At 40.4% G+C, this 27,992-nt stretch overlaps 1 long non-coding RNA gene across 1 annotated transcript; it reads left to right on the top strand.

Moving 5' to 3' along the window:
- LOC144219967 (uncharacterized) lies at positions 1-27,992 on the top strand. Its single transcript, XR_013331562.1, has 3 exons — positions 1-64; positions 27,532-27,595; positions 27,814-27,992. It is a non-coding gene; the product is annotated as an uncharacterized LOC144219967 (long non-coding RNA).

Here is a 27,992-nt window from a genome sequence, read left to right as displayed (position 1 = left end):
GGTTGACATGTTTGTGTTGAATTCTGCATCACGGGAACTTGGACCTGAGGACCCTGTTTCACAGGTAATGTCAGACTTGTTTTATGTCTAATGGAACATTACCCAATAGGGCCCAATAGGAACTCAGGACGTGTTTACTTCTAGTTTTTCTTGTTTTAAAATTAGGGATTCTAAAACATGCTCCAAATAAGGTTGATAATTTTCAAAAGCAGTAGCAAGAGGGATGGTGGTGGGTCAGAAACTGCTTGTAGCCCTTCCTCCGCTAAATCTTCCTGCCTCCCGTTACTGGGCCTATAGAGGGTAGAGACGGGCTGCAGTTATTGCTGTGACTACTACTTTCAGGTAGCGGTGTTTATAATTTACTGCTGGGCCCATTTAATTTTTTAAAAACGTGTTCATTTATTTATTGAGCACGTGTACAAGCAGGGGAGGGGTAGAGAGAGGGAGAGAGAATCCCAAGCAGGCTCTTCACTGTCAGCACAGAGCTGGACACGGAGCTTGATCCCATGAACTGTTGAGATCATCAAGAGTCGGATGTTTAACCAACTGAGCCACTCATTCAGGGCCCACTGAATTTTAAAGAGAAGAATTAAAGGAGGGCTGGGGCTTTTGTGTAACAAATGTGTTTAAGGGCAAATAACTATCTCATGTTTTGGAAAAGTCCCATTTCTGTTCATTAACATAGTCTAAGATAGAGTGTTGAGAGATCCTTGAACCTTGTGCTTCACTCTCAGTGCCTCAGTTTCCTTAACTGTTAAGCAGTGGTAGGGGCTCTATCACAGTTATGAAGATTGTATGTGTTCTGAGATAATGATAATAATGCCTGGCTTAAAGTAAGTACTAAGAAAATACAGCCGATGCTATCCTTCTCTTGCAAATATTACTTTCTGCAGCTATGGCTACATGTGTGCAAGACGTAATTGCTTAAGCTTTCCTTGCAATCTTTCTGTGGAATGTTTGGCATGACCCCGTCATTCATTGCTGTTTGAATCCCTGGCCTCTTGATTACAAATGCTTAGATAAAATGGCTCTCTCCTGGCTTCACAAATGAACTGGAACCAGAAGTAAGAAACTAGCTGGAATTAAGATCTGTAAACTCTCTACTCTAGTTTTGTAAAGTGGGATTGACTTCATTTCAACTTGTTTCTCTATTTTCCAAGAAAGGAAACTTCTGTGTTTATTTTATAAGAAGGGAAACCTCTGGCCCCAGTTTCTTAGATGGGTTTGAGTTTTGTTCTTCATCGCCACACACAGGTTAGTCTCTTTGGAACAGACTTGGGTTTGTGTTCTGAATTTACTGAACTTCTTAATTTTAGGCTGAATGGTCACCATTTCATAGCAAGTGTCCTGGGCAGGGTAAGCTGGCTGCTGTTGCAACCCCGAAATCTGAGTGGCTCACAACATAGTTAGGTGAGTAGGGGGCTGGGGTCTTGTTGCCATGCAGTCCTGCTAGCCACACGGGCCACGTCGTCCTGAACCGGACTCTGCATCTGATCGGCGGATGCACGAAGAAGCCAGCATGGCGGGCACATAGCACACTTACTGGGTGAGGCCTGGAGATCGTGTATTCTGCTGCACCCACCATTCCTGGTCCAGACCTCATGGTGACCCCTAACTGCAAGGGAGCCTGGAAGATGGAGGCCAGCTACGTGCCCAGGAAGACAAAAGAAATGGCAGTGAACAACTAGTTAGCTTCTGCCAAGGCAAGCTAGTTGGCTCTACCAACTCCTTAAATCATGAAATGTTTCTCACATAACATACGTATGTGTAAGATGCAAAGAATAATAACCCAAGTACTCAGATTAAGATGGGAGACATTTGATACACATATGTTTCACCAGTGCAGCTGAAATCTCCTGTATGCCTCTGCATCTCTGTATCTCGTTCTGTATTGCTCAGGACCAAGCACTGTTATATTTGCGTGCTTTTTGGTGATCATTTTATGACAGATACATTTACACCCAAACTCTAATTTCTTGTTATTTTTTTTGCCTTTGTGCAAAGGGTATCATATAGTGTGTGTTCTTTGGGAACATGGATTTTTCCCTGTCGTCTTCATGATTCTGACATTCATCCATTTTGATGTGTGTAGCTGTAAATGGTTCATTTTCACTGCCATATGCTATTCCATTTGTTAGATAAGCCATCTTAGACTTAACCAGTTCCACGATCATGGCACTTGGGTTGTTTCCAATTTTTTCTTTTGGTGGTCAATGGTGCCACAAATGTTCCTGTACATACCTCTTCTTACGCATTGTCCTATAGCAGAACACCAGTCTATTACATGTTTTATGGTAGTATGGATCCCTCAGGGAAAACTTTGGTAATTTAGATTTTCCATTCACTCTGGCCAGATTGGTGTGAGCTTGTTGCTACTGAAAGCTGCTCACAGAATGTGGGCTAGAACACACCAGCGCATTCCAGCTCCAAAGATCCATTATCGTCTTTTGGTTTTCAAAGAAAATTTACAAAATGAGTCTCTAAAGGAAGTGTACTTCTGTTAGCTACCTTACTTTGTGCAATGTGGCTAGGTTATTTTGGGGGGATTTCATATTATGTAATGGTGTATTACTTTTTGAGGTACAGCATTCCATGGACAAAGCTAGTTTTATTTCAAAGATAAAAGGGGAGAGTACCCAGATTTCCTTTTCTGCTCACTGGCAATGAAAGTGAAATGCCAACTTCCTAGCCTCATTTTTCCCAATGTAGGGTTTTACTTTCCTTTAGAAAGCAAACATGCGTCACCTGGGGCCTCAGTCAGTTAAGCGTCGGAGTTCGGCTCAGGTCATAATCTGGCGGTTTGTGAGTTCCAGCCCTGCATTGAGCTCTGTGCTGTCAGTGTGGAGGCTGGAGCCTGGATTCTGTGTCTCCCTCTCTCTCTGCTCCCCCTCCCCCAAAATAAATGAACATTCAAAAATTTAAAAAACAAACACAATCCTCCTGACAGTCCATAAGAGATAGGCAAACTAGTAGTTAAAGAAAAACAAAAATATTCTTAATTCCAGAACTGGAAAGAATGGTATACAGGGTTCTCAAAATGGGGTTAAATTGATGTGAAAAAAATTATGTAGTCAGTGGCATCACCAAAGCAAATGACATGGTGACTTTCACAAGCCTGCTTGATAGCACCTGTCCACACAAGTAGACGGCACCATTCTGACCCAATGTTGGATCACAGTGAACCCTCAGTGGGATAAATCTTTATGTTTTAGGGGCACCTGGGGGTGGCTCAGTTGGTTAAGCATCTGACTCTTGGTTTTGGCTCATGATCTCTCTGTTTATAAGTTCTAGCCCTGTGTTGGGCTCTGCACTGACAGTGTGAAGACTGCTTGGGTTCCTCTCTTTCTCCCTCTCTCTCTGCCCTTCTGTGTGTGTGTGTGTGTGTGCATGCGCGCTCTCTCTCTCTCACAAAATAAATAAACTTAAAAACAATCCATAAGTTTCACATTAAAATAACCTCCTTGTAGCCCAGAAGAAGGGTAGTGTTTTTCATAAGGCAAAAAATAAGAAAAAAGTTAGAAAAACAATCTCCTAAGTAAAAGCCACTGAAGAAAGAAACCTGTTCTTCTTGTACAGCCTTGATGAAGGTTTGGTGCACAGCTTGCCCATCAGACATGTGATCCTGCAACTCCACACAAATTTCTAGTTGCTCTCTCACATGACTCAGAGGTTGCCATATACCTAGAATTTGCCTATGTGGGGAAAGCTTTTCAAAACTCACAGGCCTAAAATATTAGAAAAACAACAACAACGGCCCATCCATGACATTTTTGATGGCAGGTCTTTTAAACTACATTAAAAAGACTTCTACGTTTTTAAACCATGTGATAATGAAGGAATTTATTTTCTACATATAAAACTACGTTGCTGTAATAGTTTTTTCTCAAAAGGAAATGAGGCTGAAGGGATAGAGAATATCTCTGCTCTCTTTGTGATTTGCTTCCTGGTTGTTAATAGTTACGTAGTCCTTTGTTCAGAACCTTCACATCCTAGCTGCCTAAAATGGAAAGTACTAACAGGCACCAGTCAATAGCTAAGGCTCTAGGGCCCAAATGCCTGGGTTTAAAGCCCAGCTCTGTTGCTTTCAGCATCTTCTCAAATCTCTGTATTCCTCCATTTTTTCATTTGTAAACTATAAGTGGTCATACTCATTTTTACCTTGTAGTGTTTGAGTAGCATTTAAATAATTTAATATAGCTTAAAAAAACTAATCGGCTTCTTGTTATTATTATCCCTCCACAACAAATATGAGTGAGCCTTTTTGCCAAATACTGTGCTAAGTGCTGATGATGTAAAGTTACTGCCTTGGAAAAGGAGCCATTTAGGGGGAGACTAGAACTTTCTGTAAAGTAAAAAATACATTCATATTTGAGTAGGGGGCCATTCTTGTGTGTATATTTACTTTGTTCATGTAATCTTCAATGCTCCACAGATAAACATCAGTTTGTATTTTTGGTACTACAGATATCCCTTCTGTACAAAAGTAAAAAGAGGGGCACCTAGGTGGCTCAGTCGGTTAAGCGTCTGACTTTCGCTTAGGTCATGATCTCGCTGTTCGTGGGTTCGAGCCCCGTATCAGGCTCTGTGCTGACTGCCAGCTCAGAGCCTGGAGCCTATTTCAGAGTCTGTGACTCCCTCTCTCTTTGACCCTCCCCTGCTCATGCTCTCTCTTCTTCTATCTCTCTCTCTCCTAGAAATAAATAAAAATATTAAAAAAAAAGTAAAAAGAAAAAGAAAATTCTCCTTTATCAAGAGATTACTTTACTCTTTATGGGTTCTCTGATATCCCACTGGGCTGACAGACTGAAAGACCAGACTGGAGTGAAGTCAGATAGATATGCAGGGCACCATTAACTCTCCTGGGCAAGCTCTATGCCTGTAAAAACGGGACTTCTCCAACACATTTGCCCCCTTCTTGATGGGTTGGGGAAGAAGGTACTTCTAGTTCATGTCTTCTCCTGGTTCAGATGTTTCCCATTTGGGTGTGTTTAATATGTTCAAGGTCACTGTCCAGGTGTGATCGACAACCCTTTTGCTCCCTTGGGAGCCTCTGCATGCAGACTGATGGCCTTTTCCTCTCCTCTGAGCCTCTCTGGGGAAGCTCTATCCTGCAAAGAGGATGGACAGAGGGCGTGTGTCTCCTGTTTTTCAGCCGCTCTGTCTGTGGGCAATTTAGGGGAGAATGACTGGGAAGTCCAATTGGGACTCAAGCCCAGACCATGTTCTCTCATGCAACCTTCCCAGTTTTGTCATCTGAAGGAGTCATGTGTCTATTTCTCCACTAGAATAAGATTTGGAAGAAGGTGGCACATAGTGGAAATTGGCCCCTCAAATCTCTAGGCTGTAGTCTTTATTCTGTCACTTACCAGCTCTGTTATCTTCAGCAAGTTATTTTGTTCTCTAGACTGTAAGAGTAACAATGTATTAGTTGCCTACTGCTGCTGTAACATATTCCCATAAATGTGGTGGCTTAAAACAGCACGAATTATGTTACAGTTCTGGGCATCAGAAGTCCAACACATCATACTGGGCTAATATCAAGACATTGGCAGGACTGTGTTTCTTCTGTGGGCTGAAAGGAGAATCTGTTTTCTTTCCTTTTCTAGCTTCTAGAGGCTGACTACTATTCCTGGTCTGTGGTCTCTTTTCCATCTTTAAAGCCAACACTGTGGCATCTTCTGATCTCTCTTCTCTTGCTTCCTTCTTATAAGGCCCCCTGTGATTACATTGGGCCCCCTGGATAATCTAAGACAATCTTTCCATATCAACATTCTTAAATCACACCCTCAAAGTCCTTTTTGCCATGTAAAGTAACATATTTACAAATTCAGGGTATTAGGATGTGGACACCTGGAGGGGGCATTTTTCTGCCTACCATAAGTATTTTGACTGGATACTTTCTAAATTACTTTCCACCTATACATGTTCCTATTATAATTAGATTCAGAGATCTAACTTAAAACTTTGCGTACTCTCCCTTCCTCATCAATACCAAGTCCTTATATCACCTGCACACATCTTGGTTCTTATGTTACTGCCTCTTCATTCTTGCAGAAACTCCTTAAAGACTACCCTCCCCTATTTAGGTCCTTGATTTTCTATTCAAATTCATTATTAGAAACAAGCCCAACTTCCAGTTTCTTCAAGTCTCTCGTTGTTTAAATTATGAGTATTTAGTTTGATAATACTCTTTGCAGTTCAAATATTATTCTTTGTTGATATTTTATCAGTTCTATGTATTCACACATGTTGGGAAACATGACTTAGCTCCCCTTCCTCAATTGCTTTCAGGGTGGTTTAATGTGGTGAAGTCTCAAAGATTAAAAAAACCCTAAATTTTATTTGAAATAACGAACTGGGTTTTAAGATCAGAAATAAGAGGTAGTATCCACCCTGCCATGTAACTCAATACTGTAAGATTTATAGCAGATCTTCACTGTTCTGAAGACAATTGCAAAGTGCTTCTGGAATTTGCTAATTAACAAGAGCTCAGTTCCCCCTTGCCATGCCTTATCTCATTGTTTTTCTTACCAAAAGTCATCAAGTGGAATTTCATAAATATCAACATGCTTCCTTTATTTGTTCTGACTCTTCTCATCAGGAGAGAATCTCATTTTTAAACAGCTGTATTCCTGATTTTTGTCATGGCTGACATAATGCTCTTTTCACTGTGAGTGAAATAACGGGTTGGGAAGTGTCAGAAATGTTTATCAGGCCCTTATGTAGGCACTTATAAAGAAGATGATGATTGCTTTCTCATCCCCTAAATCTCTGTCTCCCATGTAAGTGTCTACTTGCTTCAGCTAATAGTAAGATAATGAAGAAACCCATCCTTGGAAAGATTCTTTGAAAATCTAGCATTTGTGGTAATGACTAAATTTCTTCTAGTGGCACCTGGAAAAAAGGTATTTTCCCTGTGAAAGCACAATTTTCAGATCTTTTCAATGGGGCTTGAGTTTCACTATAATTCTTCAAAGAGTTGCTACTTCTGGTAATTCCCATGAAAATGATAAACTGCAAAAGCCTGAAGGCTTGAAGTGGACTGTCACCAGCAGTGTGGGTTGGGGGAAGGGGTATCAGCTTTGATGTGTTAATTACATAGTCCCTCCTGCACCTTAGTCCTCTTCCTTAAAGCTCCTGTGAAATCGAGGTAAAAATCATGAGAGGCATCCTTGCAAGAAGGTATTATATGGAAAGGAGGGAGGACCCTTCCATCTCTTTTTCCTCGATCAGGACCACCCTTAGGATATGCAGAGCCCCAGGCAAATGTTTGTTTTTTTACAGGTTCTGTGTCCATATAAAGACTACTTTTTGTTTGTTTCAAGTTTTTATTTAAATTTACTACTTTAAAAAATGCATTGCAACATTGAGGTCACAACAGTATTTTTCAACGATGATTAAGACGAATTAGTAGAGAAGACATGCTCTTGTATTTATTGTCCAATCAGGGCACAGGAAGATACTCTGTAGTGTTCAGACACCATCTCTTTCTGTTAAGACTCAGGCATCGTCTCTTTATGTTCTTAATTGTTAAATGTCATAAGTTTCACCACAAGAATAAGGTATCAATGGCTGTTTTTCACAATGCCCTGGCTCTTTGGATCCTGTTTATATTAAAACAGTGTTGATCTTCTTCTAAATTTCATCAGTACCATTTATTTCATTTATTTGATGTTGGTTGTGTCATTACACATGACGTGTATCATACATCCTGCTGCCCATCCCACAAGTACTGGCTTTGAAAGATTCTCTCAAACGTCATAATTGGACTTTATTGATGATGCCCGCAAATGCAAGTCTTATTCAGATTACACAGAAAAGGAGAACAGTAATTGATTTTCTGGCCATATAGAATTTATTGTGTGGAACTTTGTAGCATAAACATAGAAGAGATACATCTTCCAAACATGCCAGCTCTTGAATATTTAGTACAGAATCACATCATTCCTAGATTGTGACATCTTTTAATGTTGGCTGTCAACCTGGTCCACCATCAAGAAGAATGCATGGGGGGTGGGGGGGCTGTGGACAGAGTAAGAAAAGTGATTCCTGCAAGGAAAGTGTGTTCCTCACACAGCATGGGTAAAGATCAATGCAGAAAGTGCATCATCACTGCATAGATGGGAAAGGCTCACTGATATTGGAGAGCAATGGATGTCCCAGGAAGAGATGGGTGTGACCACCCTGGAGGTGGTGAGCCATGAAGGGGATAGGGTGCCTATCCTGAGTGCCACCATGGTCAGGGAGGGTACACTGGGTAAAGGATGCCAGTACCACTCTACCATCCTCAGGTGCTGTAGACCCAAGACTATACTGTGGCCAGCACATGCAGAGAGCCCACATACACTGCTGAAGCCTAAAGTTAGTCCAAAGCCTGAACTTGCCCTTTACCTGACATGGATAAGAATCTATCTAAATCAGTAGCCAGCAGCACTGTTCTGGTGGCCTAGTTACCATAGTGGACAATGAGAATGATTCACTTGCTTGCCAGGTCACTACTTGGAACTCTGTTCCAGCTGCAAAACCCTAGAACTGCTGCATAGGCACGGATCCTGGAGCTCCTGGAGCGCTGGTCAACCAAATGCTTGAGGGAGGTGGATGAAGAAGATTAAAGGGTTGGAGGGCACATCAAAGGGGGAGGGATACAGAAACGGATCCCTGTGTGTTTTGACCAAGACTCAGGAAACCTAGGCCAGATAGTGCTGTGTCCTCATTGGTCTTAGGCACAAGAGGGGGCTTGAAAGAAAATACTGAGGATGACACTCCAAAAAGCAGAGCCCCTTAATATGCAATAGGGGTCACACTTCTTTGGGTCTAATAGCCTTACGTGATAATGGAGGTGTGTGGGGATTGACAAATGATTTTACTGATTACATGTGTTTGAACTCATGTATTTTACTTTTAGTTGGCCAATGCATTCTTTTTCTCTCCCACTTGTCATCCATTTATCCAACAGTGACTGAGTGAGTGCCTTTGATATAATCAGTAAGGCCAACCTACGTGTTAGACATTAAAGTAATTCATATTTTTAGGAACTCAGAAAAATATTCTCATTGCTTTTATAATCATGAGAAAGAAAGGAACATTTAGGTCCAAGAAAATGTCTTAATATATAATATCTATTCATCTTTATACCAACACAGTCATAAAGTATCATCTTTAATTTCTTTTTATGGAGGAAGGTGCTCATAAAGACTATAGTGCCCAGAGCCCTAAGAAGTCAAAATGCAGCTGTGATGTCTACCACTGTGCTAGGAGTTAGGGATGTAGCCATGAGCCAGAGACAGTCAGGTCTTTCATGGTACATGAGCATGGAGGCTGATGGAAAAGAACATGGAAAGTTACATTAGAGTATAATAATATATTCTTCCAACAGAGGTCTGTCCAAGGAACTATAGAAGCCTTGGTAGCAGGGTTGGGGGGACGTCTGTGCAAATCAGTGATGGGAGTGTGGATGATTGCCTCATCTCATTCTGGTGTATAGCCAGTTCACCAGACTTTTACCTAGTATTCTTGTAATTGATGCAGATGATGATCTGAATGTATTCTAGGCAGCTATTAAAGTCAGCTACTGGTAGAGATTTAACTTTGATATTGGTTACTTTGAAATTTAAGCATCCCATCTGAAAGCATTTTTGAAATAATTGTGAAGTGTGTAATAAATGTATGTATAATTTGCTACCTGGCTGTGTGTCCGTGATTACTTCCAGGTTCTTCAAACTATCCAAATCATTGGTAATCCTAACATACCATATTGAATCTTTAGAGAGTGGAATAGACATCTCCAAGTGATGCCTATTTAAATACCTCCCAGGGTCATGATCTCATTACCTTTCAGCCTAGTGCACAAAGGATAGCTTTATATCTTAGTAAGTTCTTTTTGAAACTTCTTACTATAAACAGCAGCAACAACAAAAACCCTCTGTGTATTTGTTTACCATAACTGGTAATGATGCAATATATATATATACAATTTTTATTGCAATGATGCAATACACACACACACACACACACACACACACACATACCTCATTAGTTTAGGTTGTATTTGATGATACCAGAGTTCCCTTAAAACCATAAAAGTATAATTTATTTACATTTTGTTCAATGGAAACAGGGATTCAACTAAAGACATACTTTATTCAACAAGCCAACATTTAGTGAACATCCACTTTTGTGCCAGACACTGTAGCAGGCACTGTGAGTCCAAAAATAAACACACAGTTCTTATTTTCAAAGAACTCATAACTTAGGGGAGAATGTGGGCAAGAAATCGGTGATGATAATACTGTTAAGGTCACATTTAATGGCAGATGGACTCTTTACCCAAAGTTTGAATATTGAGACTGATCATGCCACACACACACATATATACACAAGGGTATGAAAAGTTTTATCGCTTACAAAATTGCAGTCTGTGAGGTGAGCAGAGCAGCCTTCTTGAGCAGATATGAAATGGCTAGAAAGAACAAGACTTGGGGGTTTGTCGTGGTAAGGTGGGGAGGCCAGAGTGAGAGCTTCTCTGCATAGACAGGCTTGCATGGTTCAGATCTCCTGCTGGCTCCAAAGGAGGAGCACCCAAGCTTTCTTATCTCCTTGTCCAAATGTGGGACACAAAGGGAAGTGGAAGGGGTGAGGCTTAAGTACTATCCACAATCAAACCAAGAAAAAAAAAAGGGAGCCAGACTTTTCATTCCAGATACGGTTGATAAGAAGTGCTCTACAGGAGGTTTCTAAGGGTCTAAGGGCTGCTTGTCACATGAGCATTTAATCCAGCCTTGGACAGTTTAAAGGAGTTTCTGGAGAATGGTGCTCTTGAGTGAATCATGAAGGGTTTGAGGAAGAGTGAGGGGATGTTAACCATGAAGATCAACTCAAGGCAGAAGAGTATCACACTGGAAGCACCAAGGGCTCCTTTGAGAAGGTGGCACTGTTCCAATCCGAAAGCTTCCTGAGGTTGAATAAGAAGGAAGTAGTAAAAGCCCTATCAGTGAGAGATACATGACTTGATTAGTTAACCTTCTCCTGTTAATCACAGTCTTAGTTTGAAACAGATACTGTCCACACAGTCTTAGGGGATTTCTAGCAGGGGGTGTGCAGTGAAGAGAGGAGCAAGACAGGGAGATAACAACTTCTTGGTCAGTCTTCTCATACTGCAGAGACCATCATGCTCTCCCAAACCATTTCTCCCAAACCTTCGCCCAGGGAGAAGAAAGAATTGTGTGTGGCTTAAAAACAAAAACAGGTTATTTAGATAATATGCCATCTTTTGCCTAGTAGAAAATTACTGGACTAACAAAGCAAAGTTCTAAGGGTGAATGTCAGGATCGGCTCCAGTGGGGACAAGGTGTTGCATTGGGTGGGAGGGAGGAACGAATAGTGGGGTGCTTTCCTGGAGCATTAGAGTCACAGAAAAGCCAAGTGCAGTTATGAAAAGAATAGAAGAGCTGGTTCTAACTCTTTAGAGTTAGATGTTCAATTGAGTGGAGGAGGGCCAAAGAAGGATACAAAGAATACTCAGGACAGGGCAGTAAGGGAACTTAAATTGCCAAGAGGAGCTGGACCCTGAAGGGGAGCTAAGTTCCTATTGTGCTCATCCCATGAGACTCCCTTCCTACTGTTTCTGATGTGAAACGAAGAACTTAACCTTGAGGACATCTGAGAATGGAAGAGCAATACTAATCAGACATTTGTGATAGATAGTCACAATTTCCTATGCAGATTCTTAGCCAGCAGCCTTTGTATTTGTGTCCCCACTTTGAGTACTCTCCCGGAAATCCTTGTGTGATGCTGGAATCAGCAGCCATCCAACCTTGGGCTCTGTGCTACTGTGGTGATAAAAATTGGGTGATAAAAGTTGGAACTGGTCTGCTGAGCAAAGACTCCCTTTTTAAAAGCTGGAGGCTAGGACTTGGGGGAAGGAGATGTCAATTAAAGGAAGAAAACTTTCTGTGACCAAGGCAACCAGAAGGCCCCCCAAAGCCTATGGGAGCTTGTGAGGAGAGAGATGAAGAAGTCCTGTAGATTTGTTATATCAAGATGTTACTGTTTTTAATCAAGGTTCCTAGGTGACCCTTAGTCAATTAACTCATGGTCCAGTTGTCCTATTATATATCTTCAGCTGATTCTTTCCTTTGTACATTCTCTTCTCTTCCAAATGCTGCTAAATTTGAGAGGTGATTATGAGCCACTACTTCAGCATTAATTTAATCCTAGAGCTTAATTCATTTCTTTCTCTTGTAGCTGATTGAAAAAAAAGGAAGTTGTAAAAAGAAAAAAGGGAAGTTATTTCAACCAAGGGTTTATCCTTTTGAGAGAAAAGGGAATAATTTAAATACATGCAGCATGCTATTTCTAAAACCAGGGCAAGTAGCCCAATAAAATAATTCATTCATTCATTCATATAAATAATCCATTCATATGAATGAATCTACATTTTACTTTCATTGCCAGGTGCACCCAACTGGAGCTGAAACAGCTTTATAGATCAAGGTCCATTTAAGTGATTGTAGGAAAGTGGTTCTAAAGGTTAGTGATTCAGCAAATTAAAATTTCAAGAGCATAATTACAAATATGCACCTTAATAATAGGCAACATTTTTAAAGATTGCATGAATTTAAAAAAAAAAGTCAAATTTACAGTTTCTAGTTAACCCAGAGGTCAATATCAAACAAACCTTGAACTGAAAATAAAAACAGAGAGAAAGATAGGTAGGAAAGTATTTGATAAAATGGCACTTAACCAGAAGAAAACATATCTTGTAACTCAGCTTGCCACTTCACATTATTTTTGAAATATTTCATATTGTACTCTCCTTTTGCCTTCCGTACTATTTCAGTTTTTACCCACCAATTTGTTTGTAAGAGATTCATTAGGAGACATGGTTAATTGCATATATTCTATGATTCATCAGGGCAACAAGTTTCATTAATAATATAGGGTACTCTGAATACAGCCAGCGCAGAAGATACTCAAAATTCATGGAAAATAATAAATATTTATTGGATTGGACGATCAAGAAAAGACTTTGCCCACTAGGCTGGATTTACAGTGTCAGGAACTTTAGCTAAATTTCTAAGAGTTCCATTTTCCAGAGGAGATGATAACTCAGGCACAGTGGAAACGCTTAGAATTAGAAGAAATCTGTGGCCAAATACAGCTACTCTCTCCAGCATTTCAAGGAAACATGATGGCTAACCTACTCACTTCCAGGTAAATTCCTGAAAATGGTTCACTTTGTAGCCTTTTGATCTTGTCAACTACAGAGCGAAATGGAAAAGAAAGATGAAGAATGGTTCTTGGTATGAAGTGTTTTGTTTTTCATGACATTGCTTAATGTGTTTTGAATACTTTTCCTAGGAATAGTGATGGATTTGCTCATGTGTATCCACACTCTGTCAACTACCTTCCTCTTGCTAATATGGATTTATGAGTCACCTTTTCTAAGTCTTGGGAAGTTGTCTATGGCCACTCCTTAGAGTGGACCCTGGAGCAATCCAGACTTATTTAGTGAGCCTCAGCCTTGCTAACACCTGATTTTATTCTCTCCCTCCTGTATGCTGTCTTCCTTGATGGACAAAATTAGTGGCATGTCCAGATTTAAAATTATTTTATCCGGCAATGAAGTTGAGTTGGAATCCCAGAATTGGGTCCGAGGAGAAGTGAGGTTCATGTGAGCAATGAGTTTGGGCTCTTGCAGAACTAAAGTTTAACAAATTGTGACTGTCTCCTTAATAATTCCAAATATATTAATGCTAAGGTTATCTTAGGTGGATTCTTAAAATAATCTGACTAATTGGTTTAATCATGACAATCAAAAGACTGGGAATCCACATACCTGGAATTCAGGTATCTGAAATATGGTTAATAAAATTATAAAAACAACGAAGTCAGTTCTGTTTAATGAGAATATTGTTAAATCTCAGTAATAAAAATTACCTTTAATCATATTGAAATATATTGCATTTTGGCTTATAGCCTGAAAAGGGTTTTAAGTTTGATTTATTTATGTTACATAAATAGAAACTCAATTAATATTCAGTGGAATAAACAGTACACACCTGGTACTAAATATAATAAACTTTGGACTCCTTTTCAGAATGGCTAAGTCAGCATTCTTCTTTGGAGAGTTCTTTCTTTTAGGCTTGCTATGCCTTTTTCGTATTTAAAAAATGATTTAATGTGTATTCATTTTTGAGAGAGACAGAGACAGAGTACGAAAGGGGGAGGGGCAGAGAGAGAGACACACAGAATCCAGGCTCAGCTGTCAGCACAGAGCCAGTGTGGGGCTTAAACCCACGAACCAGGAGAGCATGACCTGAGCTGAAGTTGAACACTTAACCAACTGAGCCATTCAGGCACCCCTATATTTTTCCTATTTTCACCTTTCTTCTTACTCCAAATACCATTCCTTCTAATATTTGAAAAAAATGTGAATATTCAGAAAATCTTTAGCCGAAGCATCTTCAGGTAAAAAATCTGTTCCCCAGCAGTCATGCAAACATAGTAGGATCTGTAAACTTCTTGTTATTTCAGTAATAAACACAGGCCTGCTTATTTCTGCTCATCAGTTGTTCAAGGAAAAAGAGTGGGACCTCTGATCTCTTGAGTACAGTCCAGTCTGTTAGGCTGTGCCTGGGACTTTGTTTCTGCTTCAGGCCATCAGCTAAGAGCAAGGATGCAAATCTCATCCTCTGTTTCCCAAAGATAGAACCTCTGTGTTCTTTTGCTCCACTAAAGAAAATCAAGTTGTATAAACTTGCCAACCAGAGACAAAAAAAATTTTTGGTGGTTTAGCAAAATACAAGAACTATGGTTTCTGGCATCAGAGACTATAAACTAAGATGTTCATTCTTCTGATGATGGATAGAATTAAATATTTGCCACTGAGTCCCGAAGATGAGATGATTTGAGAGCCAATGAATGGCATAGTCTTTTTTTAAAAATTGTTTTTATTGAGTTAGAGAGAGAGACAGCATAAGCATGGGAGGGACAGAGAGAGGGGGAGACACAGAGTCCAAAGGAGGCTCCAGGCTCTGAGCTGTCAGCATAGAGCCCAACACAGGGCTTGGACTCACAAACTGTGAGATCATGACCTGAGGAGAGTTGGATGCTTAACCGACTGAGCCGCCCAGGCACCCCATGAATAACATAGTCCTAATGGCCCTGTCTTTCCTTTCCTTTTTTTAAAAATATAGTTTATTGTCAAGTTGGTTTCCGTATAACACCCAGTTCTCATCCCAACACCCAGCCCTCCTCCATGCCCATCACCCATTTTCCCTTCTCTCCCACCCCGTATCAACCCTCAGTTTGTTCTCAGTATTTAAGAGTCTCTTGTGGTTTGTCTCCCTCCCTCTCCTTAACTATGTTCTTCCCCTTCTCTTCCCCCATGGTCCTCTGTTAAGTTTCTCCTGTTCCACATTTGAGTGAAAACATATGGTATCTGTCTTTCTCTGCCTGACTTATTTCACTTAATACCCTCAAGATCCATCCACATTGCTACAAATGGCAAGATTTCATTCTTTCTCATTGCCATGTAGTATTCCATTGTATTGATAAACCACATTTTCATGATCCATCATGATGGGTCCATCAGTTGATGGACATTTAGGCTCTTTCCATGATTTGCCTGTTGTTGAAAGTGCTGCTATGAACATTGGGGTACATGTGCTCCTCTGCATCAGCACTCCTGTATCTCTTGGGTAAATTCCTAGCAGTGCTACTGCTGGGTCATAGGGGAGTTCTCTTGTTAACTTTTTGAGGAACCTCCACACTGTTCTCCAGAGTGGCTGCACCAGTTTACATTCCCACCAACAGTGTAAAAGGGTATGGGCCTGTCTTTTCAATCTTTCCCAGCAGCAGAAAAAGAAGGGAGGCATCAAACAGTATTTTACTCTCATATAGTCGGTGAATCAAACATTTGGACTGGGCACAGTGGTGATTGTTTCTGCTTCACCATGTCTGAGGCCCCAGCAAGGGAAGATTTGAAAAACTGGGTATGGATCAAAGCACTAGAGGTTACGATCATCTTCACATTTCTGCCTGGGTCTGGGCAGAGACAACTTGAAGACCTCACGTAGATGGTTCTATTGACCAGAATTCTCACACAAGGATTTTCCATGTGGCTTGAGCTTACTCAGAGCATGGTGACCGTGGGGTAGTTGTGCATTAGCCATGGTGGCTCTGAGCTTGTGAATGTGCATTCTTATAAAAAAGGTGGAAGCCATGTGGGCTTTCGTGACCTAGCCTTGGAGGTCACATATTATCACCTCTTTTGTACCCATTTGTGGTCAAACCTCTCATGAGCCCACCCAAATTCAAGGGAAGGAGAGATCTCATATGTGGATGAGGGAGAGTTTCAGACATTCTGGCCATGCTTGAAAACAAAACCAGGAGGGATGGTTTTCTTCTGAAATAGCCTTATTCCGTATTATGGATAAGGCTCAGATTAGTTCTTCCTTGTTTCCTCATGGACTCTATTTCCAAAAGCACGCAGTTCTTCCAACTCAATGTGGGATAAATACTTCACCTATGTGAGAAAAGAAGGTGAAATAGATGTTGCTGAGTGCTAACTGATTATATGTGTCATATTTACCCCTACTAAGCCCCTATCAGTATTAGCTATGCCTAATCTATTCTAAAGTTTCTTAGGACCCTTTGGCAGTGTTTCTTTCCAGAGTCATTGTTATTTTAGAGAGGGTTTGACTTGGTTGGCTCAGCTTCCCCAAAGATGTATGTATGTATGTACATATGTATATATATCGATCCTGCTAAATGTGTCTGGCCACCATCCCTGAAGAAAGTCTCACATTCTCTCACAGACTTTGTGCCTTTCCTTTAAAACAGAGTAAATTGGGATACAGATGATGGGAAAGAACTTAAACTTCTGCTGTGATAAATATTAACATTATAATAAGAAATTTATCAATACCCCAAAGTGTTTTATCATAAGAGGTGGAATCTTTGCAGGAAGAGGAAAGAGTCTCTGTTCTTAAAAGAATTTACCATCTTATTTGAAAAAGTAACCAAGCAGATGCACCCTCTCAAAAATGTACACCTGCTGCAGAAGTATGTAAAACTACACCAGGCATGCAAGCATATAATTAGTTTAGCCATTCTTACTGGGCAGGCGAGCCAGAATGCGTGAATGATTGGAGCCGGGTGACATTAACAAGGAATGCTCCGTGGTGAAGGTGAATTGTAAGGGGAAGAATCAACTTCCATGATGATGAGGTAGAGAAAGCCCAGTAGGAAGAAGATCTGGAGCTTTCTAGGGGTTTCAAAAAGGTTGAGGTATTTTGAGTTCCAGTTTCAAAGACATAATGCTTTTTGACCAAGTTGAAACTTTGGGCCTAATTCTAACACTTGGAAATTGTTATCTAGTTAGGTTCCTTTACACCAAATCTCACCTTCTTCTAGCTACCAAGCCATGGATTTCGTCAAAGCAAGCTTGGTGCTTCCCTAGTCTAGGTGTCTTATGCAGAATCTAGAACAATATGTGAATCCAGCATGTGCTGGTTACATTTCAATAGAATTAAATTACCTTGAGGACTTAGACCTCGACATCTCATGACCAGGCTATATCTGCTTAGGGCTCTGTTTCTGGAGTTTCTAGAATTGCCCTAGGGATATTCTTAGATATGATTTATAATCTGAATTCTTTGCATAAAACAATCCTGTTCCTTGGGCGTCTACATGGCTGTTTTTTCTTTTTTAATGTTTATTTATTTTTGAGAGAGAGACAGTGTGAGCTGGGGAGGGCCAGTGAGAGAGGGAGACAGAATCTGAAGCAGGCTCAAAGGTCTGAGCTGTCAGCACAGAGCCATATGTGGGCTTGAACTTACAAACCTCAAGATCACGACCTGAGCCGAAGTCAGACGGACACTTAACTGACTGAGCCACCCAGGTGCCCCTACATAGCTGCTTTTATTGAGCAGTCATATAATGCTGGGTATGCTCAATGGTTTGTGGGGCATACTAACCTCTGGTGAATGAGCCAGGGCCAAAGCTCAGCTTTTTGGAAAAAGTAGAAAAATAAGAAGTCTCAAAGTTGTTATTTTTTCATCCTCGAATAAAAAGAATCTGAAAGTCAGTTATATATACCTGCTTTCCAAATACTTATAAAAAACTGTAAGAAGGGCCCCCTCCAAATTTTATAATTATTTCTCCCTCTTCTCACTTAATACATATTTGTTTTTAGCATCTTCTTCACTCATTTTCTTAACCGACTGAGCCACCCAGGCTCTCTCTTCGCTTATTTTCTGTGGGAATAATCCTAGGTTTCAAGGCTTGCTGCTTCTCCTTATGCATGTGCATGCCATACTTTTCTAATGTAAGGACTTGTGTCATTCTTAAGAAGGCAAAGCTAATGAAGACTCACATGTCACAACATGTCATGGGAGGGGTTGGCCCACAGACGTCCCACTGGTGGCCAGCACTGGTTCAAGACCCTTTTTGCTAAGCCACGGCCACTGCCACAGCTGCTGCTGACTCCTCGTAGGAAAGTGGAGGACAAGTGAGTCTGGGCCCTGAGGGGGTTATCAGAAGAGTCTCCAGACTAAACACTAACTCTGACACTCATAATCCTCAGGGTAGCGTCAACGTGGAAAGTGACTCTGTTCCATAATCTCAGCTATGCCCTGGTCACCATCTTGCCTGTCTGATTTTGTTCATGGCAGCTTAGCGCTACACAGACTCCAGAGGTGGAAACCCTTCCAGGAACCAGGGAGTGGTGGGTTACATAACCAACCTGGGATGGGATCAGGTTTACCGGAGGCTGATAACTAACAACTCACAATTACTTGTCTTTGCCAGAAACATCCAGAGAGATCTTGTTTTCCTTGACACAGTAAAATGGTTCAAAATTTTGCACAGTTAAATGAGCACATCGTTTATTAAGATTTATTTTCCATGCAAAATCTATAGTCCATTAAAAAACAACATTCCTTAATCTCTTTTCCTGCCATGCATCTAGACTTTGTCAAGGGTGGTGATAATGTAATAGGCAAAAGAAGACAAAGTGCCAAATATATAAGCAGCAAAAAGTAAAAATTACATTTTAGTGAGTAATTTCGTTTCTTTGAGATGAAGAGAGACAAACTCAGCAATGAACACTTAGGATTCAGAGTATTCAGTTCTATGACTTTCTCTGGAAAGGATCTTGGTTTCATGTTACATCTAAAAGGGAGCAGATATTAAGTGATTCCTAGTCTTAACCCCGCCTCAGACCACTTGTCTGTGTTTTATAGTGTATAAGTATTACCAAGTTGGAGAGAGAGGAAAGAGTAGCCCATAAAGGAGAATTTGCCCAGATCTACTCCTGAAGGGCCTGGAAGATGTTGTGTTTTCCCAGGTTTTGCATGAATTCAGAGGACTCAAGGAGGTCTAATTTAGATGTAGGCACAAGTGAAACTCTAAAGCAACATGGGGATTGAAGTCTAAGTATGTGTCCTTTGTTAGCTGTATTCCAGACATTCTCCTCCTGCCAGTAGGCCAGAATGAACCCTATCTTTTGAGACCATACAGGTAGGCAATGATAGAATTATAAATTATGGTTATTACTTTGACCTTAAATAAACCTGTGTATTATATTATTAATGATATATAGGTACAAAGTCTTATAATTTTTTAAGATACTGTCACTTCTGTTATCATAATTGATCAAACAACTTAGATAAAGAAAGGATTATCCCCATTTCATAGGACAATCCACTAAGGCTCTAAGGGGATAAATACTTTGTACAAGATAATTTAGAAAAGTGAGTAGCCCAATGCACTTTCCATTAAAGGGCTTTTGTGAATCTCCCCCAAAATGTGTTCCTTGAACACAAGTTGTGTTAGGTAGCACAATGGCCCTTCAAAGAGAGCCACATACTAATCCCTAGATCTTATGAATATGTTACTTTACATTACAAAGGGTATTTATGGGTATATATGGAATTAAGGTTGCTAGGCAGCTGACCTGAAAATAGGGAGATTATCCTGTATTATTCAAGTGGGCCCAGTATAATCACAGGTGTCTGAGAGTGGGAGAGAGGCAGAAGAGAACACCGCAGTGATGCAGCGTGAGAAGAACTGGATCTGTTGATGACTTTGACCATGGAGGAAGGGCCATGAGCCTAGGAAGGTAGATGGCTCTAGAAGCTGGAAAAGGCAAGGAAATGTACTCTCTCCTAGAGCTTCTGGAAAGGAATGCTGACACTTTGATTTTAGCCTGGTGAAACTTGTGTCAGACTTCTACCTTAATGTGAGATGATATGTGTTGTTTTAAGCCCCTAACTTTGTGGTAATTTGTTGTAGCAGCAGTAGAATACTAACGCACTAGTGCTGTGGAATGTTTTATTACCAAGTGGTTTCTGAGATAACAGTATGCTGGAAAATGTTTAAGGACCAGCTCTCCAGGGAAAAAGAGAACATGTCTTATTAGTGTTTGTCAATTTTTATGGTGTAAATACTCCCACCATTGCTGATTTCAAACTACCAGAGTTGGGAAGAGAGGCCCATAATCTCTCATGAGCCAGTACCAGCTAACTGCGGTATGCTACTGGAATATGTTTGCGAAACTATATACCTAGCCCTTTTAGGATTGCAACTTGCATGTTAGGTTTATTAGTGGTAGCCCTGCAGAGAAGAAGTCTGCTTAATGCTATGCAACCCAGTACTCCAAACTTACCTGACAATATTCTTCTACGCCCAAATTGTAGACATTAAGTGGAAAGTGGGTGACAAAATAGTGTCAGCTGCATCATCTACTGTCCCCACCCCACCACCCAAGACTTTTTACATTCTACCAAAACATCTACCCCATTCATGAATACCACTTACTTTTCTCTTATTATGCATCTCATAATAATTAGGCAATGCATGTCTAGGGATAAGAACATAGGAGAAACTGAACTAGAGATAAAGATCCTTGTGGCTAGCCCTCCTTGCTCCCTACCCAGTTTGCCAGGCAAGGCGAGTAGCAGCAAGTGGCTGCTGAATAAATGAACTCTATTGACATCAAGGATCTAGGGACTGAGGCTCTCTTCTTTTCTATCATGTTCAGTCCAAGTCGTCAACTGAGGGAAGGTCACCTTGCTTCAAAGAGCCCGGCTTTTGAGTGCTGGGTGTTAGTGTAATAGGATAGATGACATTTGCCCTGTGACTGTTACTTCATAGAATTCCCTCAGAGGCTTTACCAAAGCTTGGGGGAATCTTTTGATAGTGATTTAATTTTTCTCGGAGCTTGTTAATTCTGCTGATTGGGGCATAGGGGTAGGGGTGAGGTGCTTTAATCTTGCTAATTAACTGCATTTCTGTCTCTTCCTGTTTAGATCATTTCTTTTGGATGACTCAGTCTCTTTAGGATAAATGTTCAGTCTTTCAGATTTCTCAACCGTTTCCCTGCTCTTCCCCAAGATGGTGTCGTATGTCTCAGGTTTGGGGGCTGAGGGGATCATGTAATCCTGTGGCAGTGGGCAAATCGGGCCTCTATGAATGCAGGCCCTTGTTCTGCGTGCTGTTCTTGCGCTCTGTGGTGAGGAAGTTTGCCTGTCCTGGCCCGCTGGGGTCTGCTGACATGTGGCTGGCTCCATGCGGCCTCGAGAGAGATCCTGCTGATATCCACACCTGACGTTTGTGGGTGCGGCGTTGGCTTGCAGTCTCCCGTCTCCACGCTCTGCTGCCCTTGCTTCCAAACCAGACTTCCGCCTGCCCTCCCAACACTCTGTGGGCCCTCTTTGGAGCTCACAGGGTCCAGGCTTGTCCCTCGTTCAAAAGTACTACTTCAGACTCTCAGAGGACATTTCTCTTGTTTGCTGCGTTGTCCTGCTGGTGGCATGGTGGCTGAGACACAGAGACAGAGAAAGAGCTTACCCACCCCTCAAATCATACCAGAGGAAGTGTGTTGCTAACGCCAGTGTTCTTGGGTCTCCCAAGATGTCAGGGGGTGGTGGGGATTAGACACTTGAGAATCCAGTTCCACCATTACTGACTACCACTTCTTTGCTTCTTTTTATACTCTGCCACGCTCAAAGAAGTAGCTTTCCATTGACTGCCTTTCTCACTGAAACGTTTCTTAGGCCACATCTATTTCAATAAGCCTCATGGCTTAGCTTTCATATTCTCTCTGTATCCGGGGGAAAGAAATTCTAAAATATGAGGTGGCCAGGCATGGTTTCTCATGTAAGGAATCATGGGAAAACTAGGAGGAAAGCATTAGCTAGCATGGAAATACACTAACTTAATATCCTGGCTAATCCCATTATACCTGCCAAGAGAATTGTGCAAGTGAGGACATAATGCCTCCCCCCATCCCCATTCTGAGATCACTGGAGAATTTAAGCCCCAATGAATTTTTGCTTAATGTGTATATATATATTTATTTGATTCATTCATAGGAGCTGAGGTAGTGTGGTCAAAGTAGACGTTAGTATTTATAATGTGCTCTTAATAGACTCGAAGGAATGTCTATTTTCCAGAAAGACCTCCCCGCCTTTATTCCTCTCATTTGTATTTTATTTTATTAGCATATATTATACTATATTAAACGTAATTGTTTTTACATCTTCCTTCCTCTCTCCCAACATCTCCCCACTTGTATACTAAGCATGCATGACCATGAGAGACAGAATCCTGTGTTGTTTATGTCTGTATCTTTCAGGCATGGTACTGTGCCTGGCACACAGTAGCTACTCAATCCATGAATGGATGAAGTGACTTATTAAGTCACCTTTCAGCAAATAGACAACAGAAAAAAAAATCTCATTCCACCATCAATATCAGGTCTCTGGTAGAGGTAAGATGATTTCAGCTGTGAGACCAACTTATGAGGGATGAATCAATGCAGACTGAAAACCTCATGTTCAAAAATGGGACATTTTTATCAAATTTTACAATGTGGATTGACTGTGTGAAAATGGAATATCCACCCTCTGGTAAATATTGAATGGGGTTTTAAAATTATTTTTTAAATATTTGTTTTATTTTTGAGAGAGAGTGATAGAGTGAGAGCAGGGGGAGGAACAGAGAGAGAGAGAGAGAGACAGAATCTGAAGCAGGATCCAGGCTCTGAGCTGCCAGCACAGAGCCCAATATGGGGCTCGAACTCACAAACTACAGGATCATGACCTGAGCTAAAGTTGGATGCTTAACCAACTAAGCCACCCAGGCACCTTTGAATGAGGTTTTAGAGCAATATTCTGTATGACAAAATAAGCATAATTAGAGCAAACATGTTATGCTAATATTTAGACATATTGTAAGCACTGCGGTTTGCTATCATTAGTGTTATTTTTGTTGTTGATACAACTACAGAGTATACTTCTAGCTCCAGTCAATAGTTGTGTTTTTTAATTTAAATTATTTAAATTTAAAAATGAATGCCTAGTGGGACACCTCTGTGGCTCAGTGGTTAAGCGGTTAAGCAGTTAAGCATCACACTCTTGATTTCCATCCAGGCCATGATCTCACAGTTGGTGAGTTCAAGCCCCACATTGGACTTTGCACTGAAAGTGTAGAGCCTGCTTGGGATTCTCTCTCTCCCTCTCTCTCTGACTCTTCCCTGCTAGCTCTTTCTCTCTCTCAAAATAAATAAATAAAAAATTTAAAAACCTTTTTAAAATGAATGCCTATTTATTACAGAAAATGTTAGAAAGCACAGATAGTTTTAAAAAAGACAACATAATATACTATATGAAGATAATCACCATTAATAGCTTGGTCTCTCTATTCATATTTCTCAAAAAAAATTACATCATGCTGTGTTTACGATTTTACAGAGTATTTTTTGTTTGGACTTCATAACAATAATAACACTGACATCTTTTTAATATTTTCCTTTTTCTATTCTAAATGCTAAATTGTACTGACTTTTTAATGTATTTTTCAATTTCATGAGGCATTCTAATATTTTTTTTCCTCATAGTAAAGAAACCATTTGACTTCATTTAGTAGGACTTTCTATATCCAAACCATATTTTTTGCTTTTAGGAAGTCCCTATTTTTTAAACATGAGAAGTGATTTTTATCAGTCTGTGCAATTGATGAATGAAATTTGCCCTGGGCCTGGCTTTAAATCTTCAGCTTAACTGTGATTGTTAGCTACATTGTGCCTTCAGATCATCTCAGTAGTGTTGGAATACACTAACCACTTGAATGTCTGTTGTCTTGAGTATAACCTATGCTAATTGATGTAAAATCTGGACAGATCTCACACCAGGTGTTTGCAAGTGAAGAAAGTTTTTAGACTGTGAACACGCTGTTTGATGTGTGAGTGTCCCGGGAGGTTAGAGCCGGTTCTGCTCAATACGTGAGCCCTGGATGGTCTTCAGCACATCTCACCAGCGGGTTACATTGATGTAGGTGTTTCTCAAGTATGGCATATCTATAGATCTTGGACCAAATAGAATTTTGTGGAAGCTACACTCATAATTAAAACAAAAACAAAGTATTTCTAGTACACCGGAACATTCTAAGAAAACACTGGCTAGTTTTTTGTAAACTGAGATAAATATAACAAGCTGAGCAATGAAGACCTTTGTGCTTTGTGTTAAGGGGGCTCATAAGTACCTTATAAGGAAAACCACAGTAGACAGAGGAGTATAGGCAAATTTTAGATGTATTACACCTTCATAAGCTCTTCATCAGGACACTATATATAAATTTATACACATTATACTCACATTTATACATATTATTCTCTATACCGTAAAGGGTTACATGATTGCTACCTGATCATATATTCTGATAACGTCTTTTGGCTTAGTTGGGGTAGTGTATGAGGTCAAAAATAACAACATTGCATTTATTTAAGCATGCTACATAGTTAATCTGGCTATCAGAAGTGTCTGGCTTTTTATAATCTAATATTTACATTTAGAGGTAGAGAAATTGCCACTTGACAGTGAATATGTTTTAGTATCACTATCTTGCAGGGAGATCAGTATTCCTTTTGATATCAAGATTGGGAATTTGCAGTAAAACAAAGTGATCATTGTGTAGCACAAGTCCCATAAGGTAGTGTAATTGGAAGTCAAAGATTATTCGGGAATACAAAGCAAAGTACAAAAATGATTTGCTGCCTATGAGTATTTTCTAATATTTCTACTATTTCTACTATTCTATTTATAGGATAATGCGAACCTCATAAAAAATATGCACTGTGACTTAATGTTGTACTATAAAATTTTTAATTACATTTGACACTAAGCGTGTGTGCGCGTGCATGCGTGGGCGCGCTATGTCATGTGATGCAATTCTAAATGTCTTCTGAAAAACAGAAGCTAATACGGAGTTGGCCAAATTCTGGGGTGAATTATTCATGGAAAGTTACATCTGCAAAGCTCAGTGCCTAGTAAAAACACAAGGCAAATAAGTAAATGTTTCCTTTTCTTACACTTATTTTGTACAGGCAGATGTTATTACATTACCTTATTCTAAATGACTACTACAGAGTGAAGAATGAAAGCAGCATTTTAGTTTTATGTTTATAAAGTGAAGTGATCTAATTTAATTTCCTGATTTTAAATAAAAGGCATTTTAATGGTCCTATCAGTCAGGATTCTGTTAATCAGTGGAAAGCACTGCATAAAAAGAATAGATTTCTGGATATTTCTGCTGTAGGCAAATATTTACTAATAGCTTTATGAAAACAATTCTAAATTACAATGATTATATTTGCTAAATGTAGAGAGGTACACCTGGCTCATTGATGTCTAAAGTCCATTTTACTTTAAAATTCTATTCAGAGTTATTTCTCAATGAAGTTCAGCATTTTCCAAGTTGAGAGAAAGAATTTTCTAGTTTTTCTTCAACATTGCTGAAACAGAGTGTTTACATTATTTTAAATTCCTTAAATTGCAAACGAACTGTTGTCCCATCTGTGCAAGTAAATGAGCAAAAATAAACGAGGTTATTTGCTGCAAATTAAAGTATTTATTTAACGAGGAGTTAACCATGTTTCAGCTATGAGAAACTGAAATTTAGACTTCCACTGAATTTAAATAGTATGGCAAAAATGACCCAAAAGTGGCGGGACAATTTCCAGAAGGTCTCAGTGTAGACTTAGCCGTGCGGGCTTTGGCACACTGGTGCTTGAGAGTGGACATGAGCTTGTGAAGAGAAATAGTTGGCTCTCAAGTGCTCTATTCCTGGCATGCTTGGTGCTCACCTCTGAGACTTAGAGAGCTGGAAGCAGATCGCATACTTGTGACCATTTAAATTCCATCCAGTGACCCTTGTCACCAGGGTGTCACCAGAAGGGTTTTGGGGGTTATGAAATGGCTATAACTGTAGGAAGAGATTATTAGAAACTAGAGATGAGCTAGAAAGTAGTTTTGCGGTTATGTTCTGACATAAGGGAATCTCATTGATTCCATCAGCAAATGTTGATGGAAGGTCTAGCTCTGCTAGAGGGTCCAGCTATGCTGGCCAATATGTAGCTGGTAGTCATCTGTGACTGTTTCAACTTAAATGTTGATGAAATGAAGAAAGTGAAATTAAAGTTCATCTCCTCAGTTGCACTTTCATGTGCTTAATAGCCATGTGTGGCTAGTAGCTACCATACTGAAGAGCATGTATAAAAAGCACTTACAGGGGCGCCTGGGTGGCTCAGTCGGTCAGGCGTCCGACGTCAGCTCAGGTCATGATCTCACGGTTCGTAGGTTCGAGCCCCACGTCGGGCTCTGTGCTGACAGCCAGCTCAGAGCCTGGAGCCTGTTTCAGAGTCTGTCACTCCCTCTCTCTCTGACCCTCCCCTGCTCACAGTGTCTCTCTCAGAAATAAATAAAAAAAAAAAATTGCATTTATATTATCGACGAAAGTTCTACTGGAGAGTGCTGGTGAGATGGTCAAAGATGTGGTCCTGGTGCTTTCCATGCTGGTAATCTGTTTGAGGAGGTTATATAATCAGATAGCTTCAACACCAGTGTATAGGATGAGCAATTTGGGAGGTAAAGACAAGACAGTGGGATAAGTTCAGAGGAGAGAGGATCAGATCAGAGGAGATAGAAGAGAGTCACAGAAAAAGTAGAATTTGAGGTCAGAACGAAAGAAAGAGTATGAATTTAGCAAAGGTAAATTGAAACATCACTACATAAAGGAAGACAGGAGTCCAAGGGCAGAGAGGATGGTGAGTGGGCTGTGGTGAAGAGATCATGTGAGATGTGGGCACCTGAAGCCATTGGAGTTCTGGCTATGAGAGACCTTGAGGCGAAGGGTTTGGGCTTTTTCTGAAGGACTGAGAAACCACTAGAATTTTTGAGCAGGGAATGTGATCCAAGTGTTATTTCAAGAAGATATTTCTGGCAGCAGTGTGCATACTGGATTGGGTGGAGAGAGAAGTTGATAGACCATATTAACACATGTTGGAAATGGGCCATATGTGCACTTGTAAGAACCTGAACTTGAGTATCAGCAACTTACTCTGGATACAGGTTATAGTGAACCTTGATTAAAATAAGCTTGTTTTGTAATGGTGTTATTGGATATCTGGGTATCCATATTTCCCTAAGTGACTGATTTTTGTGCACCTCTCTTCCATTATTTTTACAGGCAGAAGGATACAGATTGCTCACAATTCATGGAAGAGCAACGGTAGAGACTCAAGGACAAGAAGGTAAGATCGGCGGGAAAAATTAAGCAAATGGAAGTAATTCAGGCTAAAGAGAGAAACAGAACCAGACAGTTTAGAGTGGAAGTGACCTGTTTGGTTTGGAGGACTGAAATCTTTGTTTGGATAACATCCACACCCCATGCTTGTTCCACTTACACAGTGGTGAGGTTGGCCCTGGCTCGTACTAGCTTGTGTGCATCTCTTCTCAATTTTGCTTTCAGCGAATCTCGTCTCATGGCGGAGTAGACATACGATGGGAAATCGGCAAATGCTGTCTATCATGGTTCTCCCAATCCCAGGTGTGTCCGCAGAGCTGTGTCACCACTATGCCCCCAGGAACCATACAGACCAGCTTGATCTCGTCTTTAAAAGACAAAACCAAAAATTAAAGATAGAGTGA

The sequence above is a fragment of the Crocuta crocuta genome, unplaced genomic scaffold (assembly GCF_008692635.1).
Source record: "Crocuta crocuta isolate KB4526 unplaced genomic scaffold, BGI_CrCroc_1.0 scaffold189, whole genome shotgun sequence".
Lineage (NCBI taxonomy): Eukaryota > Metazoa > Chordata > Mammalia > Carnivora > Hyaenidae > Crocuta > Crocuta crocuta.
Note: the sequence above shows the minus strand (reverse complement) of the source record. Positions and strands in the feature narration are given on the sequence as shown.